General features: G+C 46.2%; 1 protein-coding gene across 2 annotated transcripts in view; it reads right to left on the bottom strand.

Moving 5' to 3' along the window:
- The window catches only part of LOC137376089 (uncharacterized), a 101,029-nt gene that overhangs the window by 75,936 nt on the left and 1,117 nt on the right, over nt 1–23,976 (bottom strand). The window contains exon 1 of one of the 2 annotated variants that reach the window (XM_068044124.1): nt 15,232–15,479. The exons of the other annotated variant lie outside the window; for it this stretch is intronic. The gene's annotated coding sequence lies outside the window, so the exon portion shown is untranslated. Of the gene's footprint in view, nt 1–15,231; nt 15,480–23,976 lie in introns of those variants that run through there. 2 annotated transcript variants of the gene reach the window in all.

Below are 23,976 nucleotides of genomic sequence, written 5' to 3' on the forward strand. Positions count from 1 at the left end.
GCACTGAGGGTGGCAAGGGCACAAAATGTACTCTAGGTGGGGGACTTCAATGTCCATCACCAAGAGTGGCTCGGTAGCACCACTACTGACCGAGCTGGCCGAGTCCTAAAGGACATAGCTGCTAGACTGGGTCTGCGGCAGGTGGTGGGGGAACCAACACGAGGGAAAAACATACTTGACCTCGTCCTCACCAATCTGCCTGCCGCAGATGCTTCTATCCATGACAGTATTGGTAGGAGTGACCACCACACAGTACTTGTGGAGACGAAGTCCCGCCTTCACATTGAGGATACCGTCCATCGTGTTGTGTGGCACTATCACCGTGCTAAATGGGATAGATTTCGAACAGATCTAGCAATGCAAAACTGGGCATCCATGAGGCGCTGTGGGCCATCAGCAGCAGCAGAATTGTACTCATCCACAATCTGTAACCTCATGGCCCGGCATATCCCCCACTCTACCATTACCATCAAGCCTGGAGACCAACCCTAGTTCAATGAAGAGTGCAGGAGGGCATGCCAGGAGCAGCACCAGGCATACCTCAAAATGAGGTGTCAACCTGGTGAAGCTACAACCCAGGCCTACTTGCATGCCAAACTGCGTAAGCAGCATGCGATAGACAGAGGTAAGCGATCCCATAACCAACGGATCAGATCTAAGCGCAGCAGTCCTGCCACATCCAGCCGTGAATGATGGTGGACAATTAAACAACTAACTGGAGGAGGTGGCACCACAAATATCCCCATCCTCAATGATGGGGGAGCCCAGCACATCAGTGCGAAAGATAAGGCTGAAGAATTTGCAACAATCCTCAACCAGAAGTGCTGAGTTGATGATCCATCTTGGCCTCCTCCTGAAGTCCAGACCTGCCAATTCGATTCACTCCGTGTGATATCAAGAAACGGCTGAAGGCACTGGATACTGCAAAAGCTATGGGCCCTGACAATATTCCGGCAATAGTACTGAAGACCTGTGCTCCAGAACTTGCCGCGCCCCTAGCCAAGCTGTTCCAGTACAGCTACAACACTGGCATGTACCCTGCAATGTGGAAAATTGCCCAGGTACGTCCTGTACACAAAAAGCAGGACAAGTCCAACCCGGCCAATTACCGCCCCATCAGCCTACTCTCAATCATCAGTAAAGTGATGGAAGGTGTCATCAACGGTGTCATCAAACGGCACTTGCTTAGCAATAACCTGCTCAGTGACGCTCAGTTTGGGTTCCGCCAGGGCCACTCAGCTCCTGACCTCATCACAGCCTTGGTTCAAACATGGACAAAAGAGCTGAACTCAAGAGGTGAGGTGAGAGTTACTGCCCTTGACATCAAGGCAGCATTTGACTGAGTATGGCATCAAGGAGCTATAGCAAAACAGAGGTCAATGGGAATCAGGGGGAAAACCCTCTGCTGGCTGGAGTCATACCTAGCACAAAGGAAGATGGTTGTGGTTGTTGGAGGTCAATCATCTGAGCTCCAGGACATCACTGCAGGAGTTCCTTAGGGTAGTGTCCTAGGCCCAACCATCTTCAGCTGCTTCATCAATGCCCTTCCTTCAATCATAAGGTCAGAAGTGGGGATGTTCGCTGATGATTGCACAATGTTCAGCACCATTCGTGACTCCTCAGATACTGAAGCAGTCTGTGTAGAAATGCAGCAAGACCTGGACAATATCCAGGCTTGGGCTGATAAGTGGCAAGTAACATTCGTGCCACACAAGTGCCAGGCAATGACCATCTCCAACAAGACAGAATCTAACCATCTCCCCTTGACATTCAACGGCATTACCATTGCTGAATCCCCCAATATCAACATCCTGGGGGCTACCATTGACCAGAGACTGAACTGGAGTAGCCATATAAATACCGTGGCTACAAGAGCAGGTCAGAGGCTAGGAATCCTGAGGCAAGTAACTCATCTCCTGACTCCCCAAAGCCTGTCCACCATCTACAAGGCACAAGTCAGGAGTGTGATGGAATACTCTCCACTTGCCTGGATGGGTGCAGCTCCAACAACACTCAAGAAGCTCGACACCATCCAGGACAAAGCAGCCCGCTTGATTGGCACCCCATCTACAAACATTCATTCCTTCCACCACCGACGCACAGTAGCAGCAGTGTATACCATCTACAAGATGCGTTGCAGCAATGCACCAAGGCTCCTTAGACAGCACCTTCCAAACCCGCGACCTCTATCAATTAGAAGGACAGGGGCAACAAATACATGGGAACACCACCACCTGCAAGTTCCCCTCCAAGTCACACACCATCCTGACTTGGAACTATATCGCCGTTCCTTCACTGTCGCTGGGTCAAAATTCTGGAACTCCCTTCCTAACAGCACTGTGGGTGTATCCCACATGGACTGCAGCGGTTCAAGAAGACCACCACCTTCTCAAGGGCAATTAGGGATGGGCAATAAATGCTGGCATAGCCAGTGACGCTCACATTCCATGAATGAATAAAAAAAAAACATCCAGGACTATACAGCCTGTTTGATCAGCACCCCATCCACTACCTTAAACATTCACTCCCTTTACCACCGGCACAATGTGGCTACAGCGTGTATCAGCCACAAGATGCACAGCAGCAACTCACTAAGGCTTCTTCAACAGAACCTCCCAAACTGGCCACCTCTACCATGTAGAAGAACAAGGGCAGCAAATGCACAGGAACACCCTAACCTCCAAGTTCCCCTTCAAGTCACACACTACCCTGACTTGGAAATAAATCATTATTCCTTCATTGCCACTGAGTCAAAATCCTGGAACTCCCTACCTAACAGCATTGTGGGTATGCCTACACCAACTGCCTATAGTGTCTCAAGAAGGAGTTTTTCCTCCACCTACTCAAGGGCAACTAGGGGTGGGCAACAAATGCTGGACTTGCCAACCATGCCCACATTCCATGAATGAATAAAAAAATTGTGCTGAGTCACTGAGAGAGCCACGATATGATGCATATCTTTTGCTGTTCTACTCCATATAAATGTTGTAATATTCTAAAGCGCATGGGTAAGGCTTCCACTGCTATGTCCAGACTGGCCAAGAGAGTGTGGGAAAATGGCGCACTGACACGGAACACAAAAGTCCGAGTGTATCAGGCCTGTGTCCTCAGTACCTTGCTCTACGGCAGCGAGGCCTGGACAACGTATGCCAGCCAAGAGCGACGTCTCAATTCATTCCATCTTCGCTGCCTTCGGAGAATACTTGGCATCAGGTGGCAGGACTATATCTCCAACACAGAAGTCCTTGAAGCGGCCAACACCCCCAGCTTATACACACTACTGAGTCAGCGGCGCTTGAGATGGCTTGGCCATGTGAGCCGCATGGAAGATGGCAGGATCCCCAAAGACACATTGTACAGCGAGCTCGCCACTGGTATCAGACCCACCGGCCGTCCATGTCTCCGCTATAAAGAGGTCTGCAAACGCGACATGAAATCGTGTGACATTGATCACAAGTCGTGGGAGTCAGTTGCCAGCATTCGCCAGAGCTGGCGGGCAGCCATAAAGACAGGGCTAAATTGTGGCGAGTCGAAGAGACTTAGTAGTTGGCAGGAAAAAAGACAGAGGCGCAAGGGGAGAGCCAACTGTGCAACAGCCCCGACAAACAAATTTCTCTGCAGCACCTGTGGAAGAGCCTGTCACTCCAGAATTGGCCTTTATAGCCACTCCAGGCGCTGCTTCACAAACCACTGACCACCTCCAGGCGCATATCCATTGTCTCTCGAGATAAGGAGGCCCAAAAGAAAAGAAAGAAAAGAATTCTAAAACTAAATAGATTGGCAGGAACTCCAATTAAAGTAGTCACCATGTTACATATGTTGCAAAAGGAAACATGAAATGAGCAAAGAACATGGAACTCACCAAGTCCATTTAACCAACCTGACATAGTCTCTACCCAAACCATTTTATCTCTGAGGGAAGAGAGGGAGGAGCACAGCCCGAGGAGCGGAGGTTCAAAAAGCGCGCCAAACCAGAGTCAGAGACAGAGAGGGGGGAACACAACCCGAGGAGCGGAGAGTTGGAGACAGAGGGGGAGGAGCACAGCCCGAGGAGCGGAGGTTCAAAAAGCGCGCCAAACCAGAGTCGGAGACAGAGAGGGAGGATCACAACCCGAGGAGCGGAGAGTCGAAGACAGAGAGGGAGGAGCACAGCCTGAGGAGCAGAGAGTCGGAGACAGAGAGGGAGGAGCACAGCCCGAGGAGTGGAGAGTCGGAGACAGAGAGAGAGGAGCACAGCATGAGCTGCAGGAGCGGAGCCGGGAAAAAACTCGAAAAGTGACATCAGAGTGATGTCACATTCAACAGTGAGAGCAGGGAAACAGAGAGCCGCTGGGGTCAGTATTCAGGTAAGCTTTTAACTTAATTTAATTTAATTGAAATCGAATATAGAGTAAGACTTGATCGATTTATTAGTGTATAAACTAAAAACTAAAGTGGATTAAAAAACTAAAGACCAGTCGGAAATTTAAAAAACAAACTAAAATCTAATTAAATAAAATAGAGATGCAGGGCCAGACGATGTGTTGTACCTGCATGATGTGGGAGCTGGTGGACCTCATTGTGGTTCCTCATGACCACATCTGTAGCAAGTGTTGGTTGCTCGAGGAATTCCGGCTCAGAGTTGATGAGCTGGAGTCTGAGCTTCAGACACTGCGACACATCAAGGAGGGGGAGAGTTACCTGAACCCTGTGTTTCAGGAGACAGTCACACTCCTTAGATTGAATTACCTTGAATTACCTTGAATTCGGCCAGTGGTCGGGGACAGGAGGTTGTGACTATGAGTGAGGCAGGTAGAGGGATTCAGGAGATAGTGTTGTAGTAGCCTCAGCCCTTGTTCTTGTCCAACAGGTTGGAGATTCTTGCTCCCTGTTTGGATGACAGCAGGGACTGTAGGGAGGATGAACAAACTGACTATAGCACCGTGGTACAGGGACCCATTCAAGTGAGGAGAGAAAAGAGAAATTTGGTCGTAAGCAGGGATATTATCGTTAGGAACATAGACACTGTTCTGTGTGGCCAGGATCGAGAGTCTCGAAGGCTGTGTTGCCTACCTGCTGCCAGGGTTCAGGATATCTCATCTGGGCTGCAGAGGAACTTGGAGTGGGAGGGGAAAGATCCAGTTGTCGTGGTCCCCGTAAGTACCAACGATATAGGTAGAACGAGGGTAGAGGTTCTGCTGAGGGAATATGAGCAGCTAGGGACTAAATTAAAAAGCAGAACCAAAAAGGAAATAATCTCCGGATTACTACCTGAGCCATGAGCAAATTGGCATAGGGTCAATAAGATTAAAGAGGTAAATGTGTGGCTCAAAGATTGGTGTGGGAAAAATGGGTTTGAATTCGTGGGACATTGGCACCAGTACTGGGGAAGGAGGAAGCTGTTCCGATTGGACGGGCTCCACCTGAATCAAGCTGGGACCAGAGTCCTGACGAATTGCATAACTGGGGCTTTAAACTAAATAGTGAGGGGGGAGGGTTCATTTGGAGGGAAAATTAGGAAGTCAAAGTTAAAGGAGAAGGTAGGAGTGCAGGTTAGTGATGAGACTGATAGTTAGCAGAAAATAAAAGGAAGGGACAGAACGTGTGAATGTCATTGTGCACCAAGGAATCGTACAAGAGTAGGGAAATCTGATAATAGAACAAACTTAAAGGCTTTGTATCTGAATGCACGAAGCATTCGAAATAAAATAAATGAGTTAACAGCGCAAATAAAGATGAATGGGTATGATTTAGTGGCGATTACTGAGTCGTGGATGCAGGGAAACCAGGTTTGGGAATTGAATATCTAAGGGTACTCAGTATTTCGGAAGGATAAGCAACAAGGAAAAGGAAGTGGTGTAGCTTTGTTAGTAAAGGAAGAGATCAGTGCTGTAGTGAGAAAGAATATAGGCACTGGAGATCAAGACGTAGAATCAGTCTGGGTAGAAATAAGAAATAGCAAGGGAAAGAAGTCCCTGGTGGGAGTAATCTATAGGTCCCCAAACAGTAGTACCACAGTGGGGCACAGTATAAACCAGGAAATACTGGGGGCTTGTAAGAAAGGTACGGCAATAATCATGGGTGATTTTAATATGCATATAGACTGGATTAATCAAATTGGTAAGGGTCGCCTCGAGGGAGAGTTCATTGAAAGTATAAGAGATTGTTTTTTGCAGCAATATGTTGTGGAACCAACCAGGGAGCAGGCTATTCTAGATTTGATATTGTGTAATGAGGTGGGATTAATTAATGACCTCATAGTTAAGGATCCTCTACGAAAGAGTGATCATAGCATGCTAGAATTTCAAATTCAGTTTGAGGGCAAGAAACTGGAGTCCCACACAAGTGTTCTGGAGTTAAACAAAGGTAATTACATAGGCATGAGGACAGATTTGTCCCTAGTGGACTGGGCAGGAAGACTAAAAGGTAGGACAGTTGATGAGCAGTGGCAGATGTTTAAGGAGACATTCAATTCCTCCCAACTAAAATATATTTCAGAGAGGAAGAAAGATTCTAAGAGGGGGAAAAACATCCTGAGCAAGGAAGTTAAGGATAACATAAAGACAAAAACTAAGGCATACCATATTGCAAAGGCCAGTGGCAGGCTGGAAGATTGGGAAACTTTTAAAGATAAACAAAGGGTTACTAAAAAAAGAATAAAAAGAGCAAAGGTAAATTATGAAAGAAAACTAGCGCAAAATATAAAAATGGATAACAAAAGCTTCTGTAAGTATATAAAAGGGAAGAGAGTAGCTAAAGTGAATGCTGGTCCTTTGGAGGATAAGACTGGGGAGTTAATACAGGGGAACATAGAAATGCCGGAGACACTAAGTCAGTATTTTGCCTCAGTTTTCATGGTGGAGGACACTAGTACCATCCGAATAGTACCAGGTAATGCAGAGGTTATAGAAAAGGAGGAACTTATAATCATCACGAGGGAAAAAGTACTGAGCAAACTATTGGGATTGAAGGCAGACAAGTCCCCAGGGCCTGATGGCCTACATCCTAGGGTCTTAAAGGAAGTGGCAGCAGAAATAGTGGATCCATTGATTATAATATTCCAAAATTCCTGGATGCGGGAAAGGTTCCAGTGGATTGGAAAAAAACTAAGATAACACCATTATTTAAAAAGGGAGGGAGGCAGAAAGTAGGAAACTACAGACCAGTTAGTTTAACATCTGTCATTGGGAAATTGTTAGAATCCATTATTAAGGAAGTAATAACAGGACATTTAGAAAGTCAAAACACAATCCATCCAGCCGTGAATGGTGGTGGACTATTAAACAACTCACTGGAGGCTCCACAAATATCCCCATCCTCAATGATTAGTGAGAAAGCTAAGGCAGAAGCATTTGCAACAATCTTCAGCCAGAAGTGCCGAGTTGATGATCCATCTTGGCCTCCTCCTGAAGTCCTCAACATCACAGATGCCAGACTTCAGCCAATTCGATTCACTCTGCGTGATATCAACAAACAACTGAAGGCACTGGATACTGCAAAGGCTACAGGCCCTGACAATATTTCAGCAACAGTACTGAAGATGTGTGCTCCAGAACTTGCCGTGCCCCTAGCCAAGCTGTTCCAGTACAGCTACAACATTGGCATCTACCCGGCAATGTGGAAAATTGCCCAGGTATGTCCTGTACACAAAAAGCAGGACAAGTCCAACCCGGCCAATTATCGCCCCGTCAGTCTATTCTTAATCATCTGTAAAGTGATGGAAGGTGTCATCAACAGTGCCATCAAGCAACACTTGCTTCGCAATAGCCTGCTCAGTGACACTCAGTTTGGGTTCCGCCAGGGCGACTCAGCTCCTGACCTCATTACAGCCTTGGTTCAAACATGGGCAAAAGAGCTGAACTCAAGAGGTGAGGTGAGGGTGACTGCCCTTGACATCAAGACAGCATTTGACCAAGTATGGCATCAAGGAGCTGTAGCAAAACTGAAGTCAATGGGAATTGGGAAAAACTCTCTGCTGCTCGGAGTCATACCTAGCACAAAGGAAGATGGTTGTGGTTGTTGGAGGTCAATATTCTGAGCTCCAGGACATCACTGCAGGAGTTCCTTAGGGTAGTGTCCCAGGCCCAACCATCTTCAGCTGCTTCATCAATGACCTTCCTTCAATCATTAGGTCAGAAATGGGGATGTTCGTTGATGATTGCACAATGTTCAGAACCATTCACAACTCCTCAGATACTGAAACAGTCCGTGTAGAATTGCAGCAAGACCTGGACAATATCCAGGCTTGGGCTGATAAGTGGCAAGTAACATTCGCGCCACACAAGTGCCAGGCAATGACCATCTCCAACAAGAGAGAATCTAACCATCTCCCCTTGACATCCAATGGCATTACCATCGCTGAATCCCCCACTATCAACATCCTAGGGGCTATCATTGACCAGAAACTGAACTGGAGTAGCCATACAAATACCGTGGCTACAAGAGCAGGTCAGAGGCTAGGAATCCTGCGGCGAGTAACTCATCTCCTGACTTCCCAAAGCCTGTGCACCATCTAAAAGGCACAAGTCAGGAGTGTGATGGAATACTCTCCAATTGCCCGGATGGGTGCAGCTCCAACAACACTCAAGAAGTTCGACACCATCCAGGACAAAGCAGCCCTCTTGATTGGCACCCCATCCACAAAAATTCACTCCCTCCACCACGACGCACAGTGGCAGCAGTGTGTACCATCTACAAGATGCATTGCAGCAACGCACCAAGGCTCCTTAGACAGCACCTTCCAAACCCGCAACCTCTACCAACTAGAAGGACAAGGGCAGCAAATGCATGGGAACACCACCACCTGCAAGTTCCCCTCCAAGTCACGCACCATCCTGACTAGGAACTATATCGCCGTTCCTTCACTGTCGGTGGGTCAAAATCCTGGAACTCCCTTCCTAACAGCACTGTGGGTATACTTACCTCACATGGACTGCAGCGGTTCAAGAAGGCAGCTCACCACCACCTTCTCAAGGGCAATTAGGGATGGGCAATAAATGGTGGCCTTGCCATCAATGCCCAGATCCCATCAATGAATAAAAAAAGTTACAGTACAAATTTTAAGAAGAAATATCATCCCATCGACCGCAGTGACAGAAACCATGAACTTTTTCAACTAGTGCATTGTGTTATATAGTTATCGTTGTCAGCAAGTTGTTTGGAGTCTTTTTATTTGTAGCAAATAGATATCAACACTGAAATAATTCCCAGACAGATGGTCTGGAGCAGCTGGCAGTGGAGAATTTCAGATCTCATTAACAATAACAGATTGGATGCAATGACCATGCTGTTTATCCTGAAAGGACAGCAACAATCACAGCAAGGTACTGACAAAAGCTGTATTTAGTTTTATTCAGAGTATTAGAGCCACTTGACACAGGGACTTGTGCAGCCGGCATTAAGTTTATCAGATTTAAGGCCGGTGGCTGTGAAAAGCTGTTCTAGAACTGGGTCTTGCTGCTGACCAGCCTTAGCAAATCTTTCAGGTTTGCTCTGGGGTTGCTGTCAACTGCAGGTGAGCCAGATGTTTGAAACTGGTACTCCTAACACCTTCCCTACAACCAATATAAGAGGGAACTGCAGTGTATTTCAAGATTTTTCTATTTTCATGTTTACATTTGCAGCTCTGCTGAGTTCAGTGGCGGGCTCTTAAAATCCAGCCCAATGTTTTTGTTTTAATAATGTACCAAATAAACATCACCATCCCCACTAATGCTTTTGCATGCACATTTTAAAATGGTGTCTAGGCAACTTGAAGAAAAAGGTCCCAAGTGGGATCCTTAGTCTTCTCAGTCTCTTTTTCTAACCCACAAAAATGTCAACCTTTATCTTAAACTTAATTGAAATTTCAAACTGTTACTTGTGTTTTTTAAAGTCGACCACACAGTCATCATCTCATTTCCACTTTCTCCATTCCTTCTGCTAATCCTGTGTCTCCATGGCATTTGGTCCTGTATGCTTTCTCCCCAGGTCCCAAGCTCGACTGGTCTTCCCTTGGATCCTCCCTGCGCCTCTATTATGAGTTACAGTTTCAGCCTACCTGAGACGCAGTTCTTGGCTAGCTGCCTTGATTCAGAATTAAAAAAACAATGATTTTTTTTTTAAATCCTACAATGGTTAATAGAAGAGAGAGGACTGTTTGGATGAGAGTTTGAATACCTTTTCTGTAATTAAGTGATTTTTGTTTGTTACTACTCAGTCAGTCTGTTAACATTAAAATACGAGATATGAATCCCCAGACCAATTTCAAGAATTACCCAAGATTTCACTTTTGAAGACTTATTATGACAACTCAACTGAAAGAAATCCCCATTAACTAAATAGTACTTTGTATGTAGCTGATGCTCCAAATTACAAAAAAAGGCATTTTATTCACTTATTAAAAGACTTGAAACCACACTTTAGTTTAGTTTAGAGATACAGCACTGAAACAGGCCCTTCGGCCCACCAAGTCTGTGCCGACCATCAACCACCCATTTATACTAATCCTACACTAATTCCATATTCCTACCACATCCCCACCTGTCCATATATTTCCCTACCACCTGCCTATACTAGGGGCAATTGCTAATGGCCAATTTACCTATCAACCTGCAAGTCTTTGGCATGTGGGAGAAAACCGGAGCACCCAGAGGAAACCCACGCAGACACAGGGAGAACTTGCAAACTCCACACAGGCAGTACCCAGAATTGACCCCGGGTCGCTGGAGCTGTGAGGCTGCGGTGCTAACCACTGCGCCACTGTGCCGCCCCTCATTATACATTACACAGTCCTTGATGGCGAAATCTCTGTGGTTAAAAGTCCCAAACTCCTCCCAGTTGCGATGGGTTGGACATCCCAGACTGTTCTCAAAGTCACTGGCAACTTCACTCACTTCTCCGAGCACTTTCGACCTGGACATCTGTGAAAAGGCGATTCCTGGTGATCCTGTTGGTCTTTTGTTCTCTGCAAACTTCAACTTTCTAAACGGTTCAAGTTTTCGCAGCCTTTTGCTGTATATCTTCTGAGAGTAGTTGTTCCCTCTCTCTCTCCCTTGAGGCTGCCACCACTGATCATCTTTCTTCCAGCCGATCAAGCTTCAGAAAATCTGTTAAATGTATCTGGAATTAATAGCCCATTGTCCTTTTCCAACATGCAAACTCCACAAGCCTGGCTTCAGCAGAGCCACTCAAACTTACCATTATGTCCAGGTTTTAGCAGCTGCCATGCACATTTGCATCCTCAAAATCACTGACTCCTTGTTTTCAATCCGAAAATCTGAGGGCTGTCATCTCGGCAGTTTTCAGGCACGGATGCACCGTCGCTGAGGCCCGGCGATATTTTTGCACAGGGACTCATTTAAATGGATGGGGCAGAGTGGCCGCCCCCGATGACGTAGAGGGGGTGGCTGCTCCGTTTCCAGCATCCAGCGCCACCGCGCAGATGCGGCATGCCATTTTTAAAAGGCTTCAAGCCCTTCGGTGACATTTGAATTTTTAAAGGGATATTATTGTGAATGTGATTTAAAAATTTCAATAAAAGCTGAGGCCCTTTCAATGCCCCACCACCCAGTGTTTGGTTTAGGGCCACTGAACCTAAATAAACTATATTGCCAATGTGAACTCCACCTGCACCCCCCAACCTGGTTACCTTTATCCTTCAAGCCCTTCCCACCATCCCCACTGCCAATATAAAGTGTTTTCACCGCTCCCTGCCCCTCCCACCCTGATAATTTCACTCCTCCCCCTTCTCCACCAGTGTCATGCCTCGGAACTCCAAACAGAGTTCCAAATGCACGGGAGTTCTGGCCAAAATATCGGTGTGTGATGGCCGCCGGGACAGAGTTGATGTGCATCTTTTTAATTTAATTTAAATCTTGAAAGGAAGGCACTGCTGCCAAGCGACTGGCCACACCAAGGCCTCGCCGCTGCCGGTAAAATGTTGCAGGGCCTTCTCAGTGTCGGAGGTCGTGGCGGGCCTCTCCCGGAAGAATTTTCCGGGCCCCCTTGCCATGGCCCCTGATGCACGAGGGCTCAGCCCTGTCATTCATCTTTCATCATTCATCTTTGTTGTCCTGGTAACCAAGGTTTCTGTCTTTTCTTTAAGCAGAATGAATGTGAGGTTACCTGACTTCTCTGACTCCATCTTAAACTTTTAAAAATCAGTTTTTAAAAACACAAAGATCCCGGATCAAAGACTTTTTTGAAAAGCAGAAACTGCCGGGATAGTACCTGAAGAACAATGGACTTCAGTCACCCAGGGCTGAATCATGTTACAAAGTCCAGCGTTCATAACATAGTTTAATGAAAAAGTTGAATTATTATCTCCTGAATTCCCAAGGGATTTTCCAAATTTCCTACTGCAACCTTGGCAGAAGATTGCCAGAAACACTGGAGTCATATGTGAACAGTCACCTTTAACCATTTATGCTATTTCTTGCTCCAGGACATACACTAATCTCCCACCAGAGAATGGATATTCCAGGGATTAATTTTTATAGTAATTAAAATAGAAAATGTTGGCAATATTTAGCAGTTCAGGCAGTTGCAGAGAGAGAAACAAAGGCCAAAATTTTTCGCATGGTGGATAGGAGCCTTCCATCAACCAAAAATTCAATGGCGATCCCGTCTTCGCCGGGCCTGCCGATCCAGTCCTGATTTTACGGTCCCCAGGCCCTTAATTGGTCATAGGTGGGACTGCCACCTCATTGAGGTAGGAAGTCCTGCCTAATGGAACTGCTGGCCAATCAGCGGGCCAGCAGCTCTTAGTCCAAGCAGCGCTGGGACAGCAACCCAGCTTCCACATGAAGAGGAAGGACGGCCCCAGAAAAAGGTAGATTTTTGGGGCCTCACCAGGGGTTATTGGTCGTGCCCCGGTGAGGCAAGAGGGTCGATTGGGGGGGGCAGGGGGTGTGTTGGGGGTGGTTGGGCATCGGGGGCGGCCCTCCATCAGGCACAGAGCGTCCAAGTAGGAGGGCCCCCCAGGCCGTCAGAAAGCCACCTACATTTGTCAGGCGGCTTTTCTCTGACCTGGGCCACCTGCCTGTCAACTGCAAAATCCCCGTTGCGGCAGGTGGAGACCTTCAAGTGGCCTATAATTGGCCACTTAAGGGTCTTGATTGGCCTGGGGTGGGCAGCTGTTTCCCGCCACCGCCGTGCTGCATAAAATTGCCGTGGAGGCGGAAGCGGGTTGGGAAGGGTCCCTCGAGCCTCCCACCCCATTTTACGCCCTCCACCCCCTCCACATTACCACCAACCCACTCTTTGGCGGGGGTGGGGGGCATAAAATTCCAGCAGAGTTAATGGTTCAAGTCGATGATCTTTCATCAGAATTGGGAAAAGTTAGAAAAGTAATAGGTTTTAAGCAGGTGAAAGGGGGAGGGTGGAAAAAGTACAAAAGGGAATGTCTGTGATAGGGTGGAAGACGGGAGACATTAAATGACAAAAGAGTTGGTGGTGCAGAGCCAGAGGGAGTGGCAATGGGACGAGTAAATAGGTGAGATGCTAAAACAGCAAAGGAAGCACTTTTAAAAAAGGTATAGGGCTACAAAAGGTTCCATTACATTCTGGGTCAAAACCCTCAGATAAAGGATGAGTTTGAACTCTGTTCATGACTAAGATTCGAATTCTGTATGTAACAATGAAGGGTGTAAAAAAAAATCCATGTTTTAAAAAAAACTTTTATTTGCTTTTAAATTATGGAACATATTTCAAGCAATGCCCCATCTGTTGTCACTTGCAAAAAGAAGCCCTAAAACTAGAATAGTAAGTTTAATTTAAATTTACTAAAAATGTTTTGGTGAATTGAAGCTTGTTGGCCACCTTAAGCTAAAGTTTCAAATTCTTTGTTATTACAGATTTTTTAAACAATTTATATACATTGATACTTTAAAAGGTATAATTTCTTCTTGCGTTAAATAAATTATCTGCTTTCACCAGGGAAAAGAAGCTTAAAATAAAAGGTTTTTAAAGATTATGAGCTAAAAATTGGTGTGTGCCATTTTTCAAGCAGGGATTACAGCTTGCGACTGCCCACGTCAGTTCTGGTGGAGGTTGGCAGCATGTGAATTTGGTGCTGCCACGTCATTTCCATGATTGTAGCATAAGGCCAAGCGTCTGCCGACTGCTGGCTGCCTCAGTAGGGGGCTGAGCCTTATTCGCCCGTATCATGTGATGCAGCCAGCCTTCTGTTCTTAAAGACAGTCTGTCCCTCCTAAAGGGAAGCTGCACTGAATTACAGGAGGCTTCTGCTGAATACTGTTGCTACAATTATAAACAAGGAAAATGGAATGACAGGCCAGAGAGAGGGTTTCAGGGTCACGGATGCAGCACTGGAGGCTTTAGTGGTGGAGGTGGACAGGAGGAGAGATGCCATGGTTCCATGGCAGGCCAGGAGGCCCTCAAGGACAATTTTCAGAAGGGGGTGAGAGGTCAATTCCTTGTGTTTGGACCTGAGGATCTGACAACAGTGACACAAGAAGTCTAATGACTTCACATGGGTGGTCATGGTTAGTGCATGCATCTTCACATGACATCTCCTACTCAATGCTCCTACCTGGCACGATGAGTAAGCTGCTTATGGTGCCAAAATGGACCTCTTGCTTTCCACCCCTTCTCTCACCTCAACCTTCTCCTTCTGATTTTCAGCTTTTAGATACCTAAGAACAGCCGCCGGTCCAGCCATAGCAGGCCCAGGAGTAGGAGAGAGAACATCAAAACAGCACTAACCACTTGATCCAACACTCACAGCCATCAACTCAGATACTGGCACTGCCTGTGATTGGAGGCTAGTATGGAGTTGGGATCAGCACGTGGTGAAGCACCAGGCATGAGTGGCCACAGCTGGGCCAGGTATAATGGATGGTTTGTGTGCCAGATCACCAAAGGGCAAGGTCACACATGAATCCTGCTACAGGGCTATGAGGACCTCAACGAGGCAGCATACAGGAGAACACTGATGACCATGCACACCAAAATGCTAGGTGCATTGGCTCGTCTGCCAGTCTCCTGTCACTGCCAAGGAGAATGGAGGGGTTCAGCTCCAAGTTGACAAAGGACACCATGCAGAACTTGCCCTCTCGGCAGCCTCTGATCCATCTCTGTGTCATGCTGCAGACCCAGAAGTACCACCACTGCTACCCCCCATACCTGTTGGAGCCTTTGCGTGAACACGTCATCTACTCCTCTGCCCTCCTGTGAGAATGCCAAATCCCAAACACTCCAGAGTTTTTCCAGAGACTTTGCAATAGCAGAAATTCTTCAAAGTTACCTTACCTGCAAGTTGGGTGCCTGATCCTTCCCATAAATAACGCTATTACTGAGGTCGTCTTACAGCTGCACGCTTGATCCATGGCGGATGACATGCAAATTTGTTGACTGTGTCTGTGGTGTCCAAATTTGGAAAATGGGTGTCACGTCAATCTGTAGGGCTGTGTGACATCATGATATCACCAGGTCGGTTGCTCCCGGCGCGCGCAAGGGATGTCCGTACGAGCACCCTTCACAAGATGGTGTACCACGCAGGCCGCATTGGAAGCAGCTGGCAGCGCAGCATGCACTCCCAGGATGGCAATCAGCTTGTGTAGTGCTGGCTCCAGCAGGACTACGGATCTGAATGTCACACCTTTCCTTTTTATTTAGGAAAGCAAATTCTGAAATGGAAATAAAAGTTAAGACACCAGCTGGACATCCAAAGCCAGGTTGGAACTTCCTTTCTGATGGTCCAAGGTACTAAAATAAATATTATAATAACTTTTTTTTTGGGTGATCAGTAGAGGTCGAACCTTTTTTTTAGTCTGTGGATTTTTGATCCTAAATGGCAATGAATTACAGGGTTCTTATTGGTGTAATGAACACGTGATGTACTTTCGGCACTTTACCTGTAATGTTAAAGAAGTATGAAAATAAAAGGGATGTGGGATATAATACTACTTGACAACATTTATATCTCAAAATTATATAGAAATTACAACATGACAATCGGCTGCTTGCCAACCAGTCATGTTGGTGATTCTCTTCACAGGAACAGTAGTTCTAATGCCATGTGCTCACTCTGTTGCCTTATCTTCCATTTCCTTCACCCACGTGTCAAAGCTATTCTTAAATATTGGTGTGGTCTCTGCCTCAATCACAACTCCAGTAATGCCTCACAGTCACAGCCTCACAATCCACTGTGCAAAAAATTTTCTTCTGTTATCTCTCCAAATACTTTAGATTTAATTTTATATCTATGTCCTCTTGCTCTAGACCCCTTAACTACTGGAAACAGTCTGTTTCTATCTACTCTGATCCATCTATTCATAATTTTAAAAATGCCTATCAAATATCATTTTACCCCCACTGTTCTAATGAAAACAGCAACAGGTCTGCACTGGAATTTCACACATGCAACACAACTTGCTTGCTATTGCCAGAATGACCACCAGTAACATAGGTGGAGATTTAGATGTACGTAGCATGTGGCTTTCGCTATGCTGCTTATATTCCACCACATCCTTCCTGTTCCATATTGGTCAAATATCAAGCCAACATGTTTTAGCTGTCCAAAACTATGCAGAAATGTATAAAAAGTGCAGAATGGAAAGTCTTACATGTGGGTAATTTGCTCATTATGTAATAAAAACAAGGGGCCTGAAATTCATCTGCCCTGATTTTTGGGCGCAGGGGCCATGATTCACAGCATGCCCATTCAGATCAAGGTGGGTAAACGCAAAATTCGTGTACACACCTCATTTGAATGATTTTGGTGCAAGTTGGTGTGCCTCTGGCATTGGTCTCCTCATCTCAACACTGCCAGCAAGCTTTGCACACAGCAGGAGGCGATGGCAGCATTGCTCTGGACCACATGGTGCAGGAAGCCCGCTTTTTCTTCAAGGCAAGTTGTACAAAAAAATTTCTACAATGGAAATTCTTGCAAACTGAACACCAGGGCACACAGAGATCTCATACGGGTGGTCAATGTCAATGAATGCATCTTCACGTGACATCACCCACCCAGCACAGCATCAGCCTCTCATGGAGCTCCGTTCACAATATCCCCATCACTCACCAAGCAGCACTCCCTGGCAGTCAGGGCTCACATCTAATATCCAGATTCTCCACCTCACTGTCACACACAGACCAATGCTGCCAGCCTCACACTCACCTCCAGCTATTCAGCAAGAGCAGGCAAATCACGCAAACACAGCACTACACAATAACTGGCATTCTGCACTCTCTCTGCCCTCTACGTAAATGTTAAAGATCCAATGGCACTAGTTTGAAGAAGAGCAAGGGAGATCTCCCTGGTGTCCTGGCCAATATTTATCCTTCAACTAACACTAAAAAGATTATCTGATCAGTATCATGACTTTTTTTATTCATTTACGGGATGTGGGTGTTACTGGCAAGGTCAGCAATTATTGCCCAGCGCTAGTATGGTGCAAATGTTACTTGCCACTTAACAGCCCAAGCCTGAATGTTGTTGTCTAGATCTTAGACCATTTTATTATCCAAGGAGTTGTGAATAGAACTGAACACTGTGCATTAATTTGTGAACATCTTCAACTTCTGATGCTCTGATGGAGGGAAAGCCATTGATGAAGCAGATGGGCCTAGGACACTGCCCTGAGGAATTGTGTCAGCGATTTCCTGGGACTGAAATGATTGACCTCCAAGAACTAAAATCACCTTCCTTTGTGCTAGGTCTGATTCCAGCTAGTGCAGAGTTTTACCCATGATACCCACTGATGTTAATTTTGCTAGGGCTCTTTGATGTCACGCTTGGTTAAATCCTGCCTTAATATCGAGAGAAGTCATTCCCATCTCACCTCTGGAATTCAGCTCTTTTATCCATGTTTGGACCAAGACGGTATCAAGGGCTGGACCCAAGTGGTCCTGGTGGAACCCTAACTGAGCATCAGTGAGCAGGATATTGCAGAGTAAGTTCCCCTTTATAGCACCGTTGACAACATCTTCCATCACTTTGCTGATAATTGAGAGTAAGCCGATGATGTGGTAAATGACTGGATCGGATTTATCCTGCTTTTTGTAGACAGGACATACCTAAGTAATTTTCCACTTCGTCGGGTGGATACCAGTGTTGTAGCTGTGCTGGAATAGCTTGGCTAGGGTCACGGCTAGTTCTGGAGCATAACTATTAAGCACTAGAGCTGGGAGTTTGTCAGGGCAGTATCCAGTGCACTCAACCATTTCTTGGAGTGAGTCATATTGGCTGAAGACTGGTGTCTGTAATTTGGGGACCTCAGAAGGAGGCCAAGAACAATCATCCATTTAGCACTTATGGCTGAAGATTGTTGCAAATGTTTCAGCCGTCTTTTGCACTCATGCTGGGCTCCACCATCATTGAGGGCTGGGGATGTTCATGGAACTTGCTCATCCTCCCGTTAGCTGTTTAACTGCTTACCACAATTCATGACTGAATGTGGCAACACCACAGAGTTTTGATCTGATCTGTTGGTTGTAGGATTGCTTAGGTCGATGATAGCATGATGCTTCCATATTTTGTAGGTATGCCTGGTGCTACTCTACAAGCTACTCTACATGCTCTTCTATACTCCTCATTCAGCAGGTTGGTCCCTTAGCTTGATGGTAATGGTAGAGTCAGCTATATGTCGGGTCATGAGATTACAGATTGTGGTGGAATACAATTTTGCCGCTCCTGATGGCCACAGCACGCATGGATGTCCAGTTTTGGGCTGCTATATCTGTTCTGAATCTATCCCATTTAGCACAGTGATAGTGCCACACTATGTAAGGCGGCACAGTGGCGCAGTGGTTAGCACCGCAGCCTCACAGCTCCAGCGACCCAGGTTCAATTCTGGGTACTGCCTGTGTGGAGTTTGCAAGTTCTCCCTGTGTCTGCGTGGGTTTCCTCCGGGTGCTCCGGTTTCCTCCCACATGCCAAAGACTTGCAGGTTGATAGGTTAGTTGGCCATTATAAATTGCCCCTAGTATAGGTAGGTGGTAGGGAAATATAGGGACAGGTGGGGATGTGGTAGGAATATGGGATTAGTGTAGGATTAGTATAAATGGGTGGTTGATGGTCGGCACAGACTCGGTGGGCCGAAGGGCCTGTTTCAGTGCTGTATCTCTAAACTAAACATGATGGAGGGCATCCTCAGTATGAACTCCTCAGTATGAAGACTGGACTTTGTCTCCATAAGGACTGTGTGATCACTCCTACCAGTACTGTCATGGACAGATGCATCTGCGACAGGTAGATTAGTGCTCAAGTAGGATTTTCCCTTGTGTTGATTCTTCCACTGCTTGCCACAGGACCACTTTGGCATTGTGGGCATTGGTACATTCTGTGGCCTTGCTACCCTTAGTACTTCTTCCAAGTGATGTTTAATACACAAGAATATTGATTCATCAGTTGAGGGAGGATGGTCAGTGCTAATCAGCAGGAGATTTCCTTGTCCATGATGCAATGAGACTTTATGGGGCCCGGAATCAATGTTGAGGATACACAAGCCAGAATTTTCAATTGTTGATGGGGTCAGGGAGGGATGTGGGCATAACTTGAAAATCACATCATGGAACCCAAGGTAATTTTCAAAGGGCGGGTGGTGGGTGGACAGGGTGGGGTGAACGACGAACCCGCTTAACTCCAATTATTGGCCCATTAAGCTCCTTGAGGAGCCTGTTAACAGGCCAGGGAGAGCGAAAAGGCAATTTTCAATGTTAAGATTGCCAAACCTGAACAGTCTGGTGCACACTAGTGAACAGTTGTCGGGTTCAAAGTGTGCAGAGGTTAAAGTTTTTTTTAAATTAATGAAAAATTTCGGGAGCTGGGCAATCTTGTGCCGGATTGTGTGCTTTACGTTCCATTTGGCCGTTTGGCCACTTTTGTGCTCGTTGAGGCCGCTTGCTCTCTTCTGCAAGGCAGTGGCAGGTCCATCATGGCTGCCTAGTGCCTTTGCCACTCGCATTCTGCAGACAGCTCCCGCCTCCTGGAGATACTCAGCGTCACTAATTGGGCACCGGTTCGCCTCTGGCCCAATTAGGGCATTTACATTTAAAGACAGCATTGCGTGAACGACACAGTTGCAGCGTGAGGTCAGGACCTGGAGATTAACCGGGCATCCATTTCCCGACCCCAATTTGAAAATCCAATTCAGTCTCGCTCCTGACTGTATACCATTGTGCCGCCACCACTAGTGAGTCTGTCCTGCTGGTTGGACAGGGCATAGCCAGGGATGGTGATGGAGCCTTGTTGCAGTCCTACTCAGGCCCCCTCCCCCAACTCTTTTTCCGGTACATTGATGACTATATCGGCCCCGTTTCCTGCTCCCGCCCAGAACTAGAAAACTTTATCAACTTTGCTTCTAATTTCCACCCTTCTCTCACCTTTCAGCTCCGACACTTCCCTTCCTTTGTCTCCATCTCTGGGGATAGGCTATTAATATTCATTATAAGCCCACCGACTCCCACAGCTACCTCGACTAGACTTCTTCACACTCTGCCTCCTGTAAGGACTCCATTCCATTCTCGCAGTTTCTCCATCTCCAGCGCATCTGCTCTGATGATGCAACCTTCCACGACAGCGCTTCTGATATGTCTTCCTTGTTCCTCAACCGAGGATTCCCCCCCACTGTGGTTGACAGGGCCCTCAACCATGTCTGGCCCATTTCCCGCATCTCTACCTTCACCCCTTCCCCTCCCTCCCAGACCGCGACAGGGTTCCCCTTGTCCTCACTTTCCACCCCACCAGCCTCCACATCCAAAGGATCATCCTCCGCCATTTCTGCCACGTCCAACGTGATGCCACTGTCAAATGCATCTTCCCCTCCCTTCCCCTGTCAGCATTCTGAAGGGATAATTCCCTCCGTGACACCCTGGTCCACTCCTCCATTACCCACACTACCTCATCCCCTTCCCACTGCACCTTCCCCTGCAATTGCAGGAGGTGTAAAACCTGCCCATTTACCTCCTCTCTCCTCATTATCCAAGGCCCCAAACACTCCTTTCAGGTGAAGCAGCAATTTACTTGTACTTCTTTCAATTTAGTGTACTGTATACGCTGCTCACAATGTGGTCTCCTCTACATTGGGGAAACCAAACGCAGATTGGGTGACCGCTTTGCGGAACACCTCCGCTCAGTCCGAAAGCATGACCCCAAGCTTCTGGTTGTTGACCATTTCAACACACCCCCCTGCTCTCATGCCCACATGTCTGTCCTGGGATTGTTGCAGTGTTCCAGAAAACATCAACGCAAGCTCGAGGCACAGCACATCATTTACCGATTAGGCATGCTACAGCCTGCCGGACTGAACACTGAGTTCAATAATTTCAGAGCATGACAGCCCCCCACCCCTTTTATTTTTAGTTATTTTTTCTTGATTATTTGTTTATTTAATTTTAGTTTGTTTCTACTGTGCCTATCCACTGTTTTTTTCATGTTTGTGCTTGGTGCCAGGGTTGTTCATTTTTCTGTCAGCTAACACTCTCTCTGTACTAACATTTTGCCTTTCACCACACCATTAACATATCGTTTGCCTTTGCTTCATGACCTTCTGGTCAGTTATTCTCAGTGACCTTGGCCTATCAGCACCTCTCTTATCTCTTGCCCCACCCCCGCTTTACTTGCTTAAAACCTTTTACATTTCTAATATTTGCCAGTTCTGATGCAGGGTCACTGACCTGAAACGTTAACTCTGCTTCTCTCTCCACAGATGCTGCCAGGTCTGCTGAGTATTTCCAGCATTTCTTGTTTTTATTTCAGATTTCCAGCATCTGCAGTATTTTGCTTTTATTATTATGGTGATGGAGGAGTCTGAGAAGCTGGTAAATGGGATGATTCTGTGAGTATGATACTGTCAGGCTGATGCTTGACCAGTCTCTGGGACAGCTCTCCGAATTTTGGCATGAGTCCCCAGATGTTAGTGAGGAGAACTTTGCTGCGTTGACTGGGCTGGGTGTACCTTTGGCATATCTAAATCCATTGCCTAGGTCGATGCTGGGAGGTCCATCTCGATTTATTCTCATTATACTTTGTCATACCAGTTTGGTACAACTGAGTGGCCTGCTAGGCTATTTCAGAGGGCAGTCAAGAGTCAACCACATTTCTGTGGGTATGGAACCAGGGGACTGGGTAAGGATGGCCGATTTCTTTTCTCTAAAGGACATTAATGAACCAGATGGGTTTTCACAGTTTCAGTCAGCAATACTAAATACTAGGTTTTTATTCCAGCTTTATTTAATTAACTGAATTTAAATTGCCATGGTGGGATGAGAGCTCATGTCTTTTGGATCATTAGTCCTAGCCTATGGATTACTAGTTTGTTAACATAACCACAATGCTACCATAATCCTCTTTATGGGGCTATGTGCAAATTGGCTCCCACAATGCCTACATTACAATATTCACTAACTTTAAAATTACATTTTACATTTCTGCCAAGACTATATAACTCAAATACCCTTTGTGTCCAATTGTTTGGACACAGTTTTCCTGCCATTCCAGCTACGAGCCCATTACTTCTATCTCTTTTTTTCCTCAGTCTCCCTTGAGCGTTTCTGTCCTCCTGTCAACCAGTTATGCTCCTGTCAACCAGTTATGCTACCGTTTCGCCTCTCAGATACTGTGTCCCCTACCTACACAAACTATCACTGCTCGTCTGCCTTCCTACTCTCTTGCTGCTTGGCTTGAATCTGCCTTGAATAAGTCCATGAATACCGGCTGCACCTCTCTCGGCATAATCTCACCAACTTTTCTTGGCCTCCCTGCTAGCTGACATTGCAAGTGGTTTGCTCACCTCAAGTACTGTCCACCCTTTCAAAATTATCACCATAAACTCCTGTCCTCAAAAAAACACACCCTCCACCCCTCTGTCATGGCAAACCACTGCCACTTTTCCGAAATGCTGTTCTTCTCCAAAGACTGTTTTGTCACCTCTCAGATCCATGCCCATCTCTTGTTGAACTACAGGTTTGAATCTCTGACTAAAGTTACAAATGACATTCTCATTGACGTAACCATCATGCATTATCTTTCCTCCTCATCCTCGACCTCTCTGCAGCCATTGACACATTTGACCAGATCCTCCTCCAATGCTTTCATTTGTTGCCAACGTAGTGACACTGCCCTTTGTTGGTTCTACTCTTGCCTGTCGAGAATGAGTGATCTGTACTTAATTTACAGAAATATCCACTCTGATTTCCGATTTAGACTATAATAATACTTCAGTTGCCAGGTGGAAGTGTGAGAAGCACAAGCAAGAATAATAAATATATAGTTGAAAATATACTTTCCATTTTACCATTTCAAATAGGAAATTATTTGATTTGCTAACTTGACTGGCTGCACTTATGATTGATTATATTTTTCTTTTAAAAAGCAGGCTCAAATGCAAAGCTTTGTGAATTGCTGAGCAAAAATATTTTTCACACTTCAGAATATCAAAATACAATTCAGAAAATAAGATTTTGTGTAAAGCAATATGTTGTCTATATGGACTTCAGTAAAGCCTTTTACAAGGTCCCGCATGGTGCAAAAGGTGAAGTCACACGGGATCAGAGGTGAGCTAGCAAGATGGATACAGAACTGGCTCGGTCACAGAAGACAGAGGGTAACAGTGGATGGGTGTTTTTCTGAATGGAGGGATGTGACTAGTGGTGTTCCGCAGGGATCAGTGCTGGGACCTTTGCTGTTTGTAGTATGTATAAATGATTTGGAGGAAAATGTAGCTGGTCTGATTAGTAAGTTTGCGGACGACACAAAGGTTGGTGGAGTTGCGGATAATGATGAGGATTGTCAGAGGATACAGCAGGATATAGATCGGTTGGAGACTTGGGCGGAGAAATGGCAGATGGAGTTTAATCCGAACAAATGTGAGGTAATGCATTTTGGAAGGTCTAATGCAGGTGGGAGGTATACAGTAAATGGCAGAACCCTGAGGAGTATTGACAGGCAGAGAGATCTGGGCGTACAGGTCCACAGGTCACTGAAAGTGGCAACGCAGGTGGATAAGGTAGTCAAGAAGGCATTCGGCATGCTTGCCTTCATCGGTCGGGGCA

The sequence above is a fragment of the Heterodontus francisci genome, chromosome 1 (assembly GCF_036365525.1).
Source record: "Heterodontus francisci isolate sHetFra1 chromosome 1, sHetFra1.hap1, whole genome shotgun sequence".
NCBI classification, from domain to species: domain Eukaryota; kingdom Metazoa; phylum Chordata; class Chondrichthyes; order Heterodontiformes; family Heterodontidae; genus Heterodontus; species Heterodontus francisci.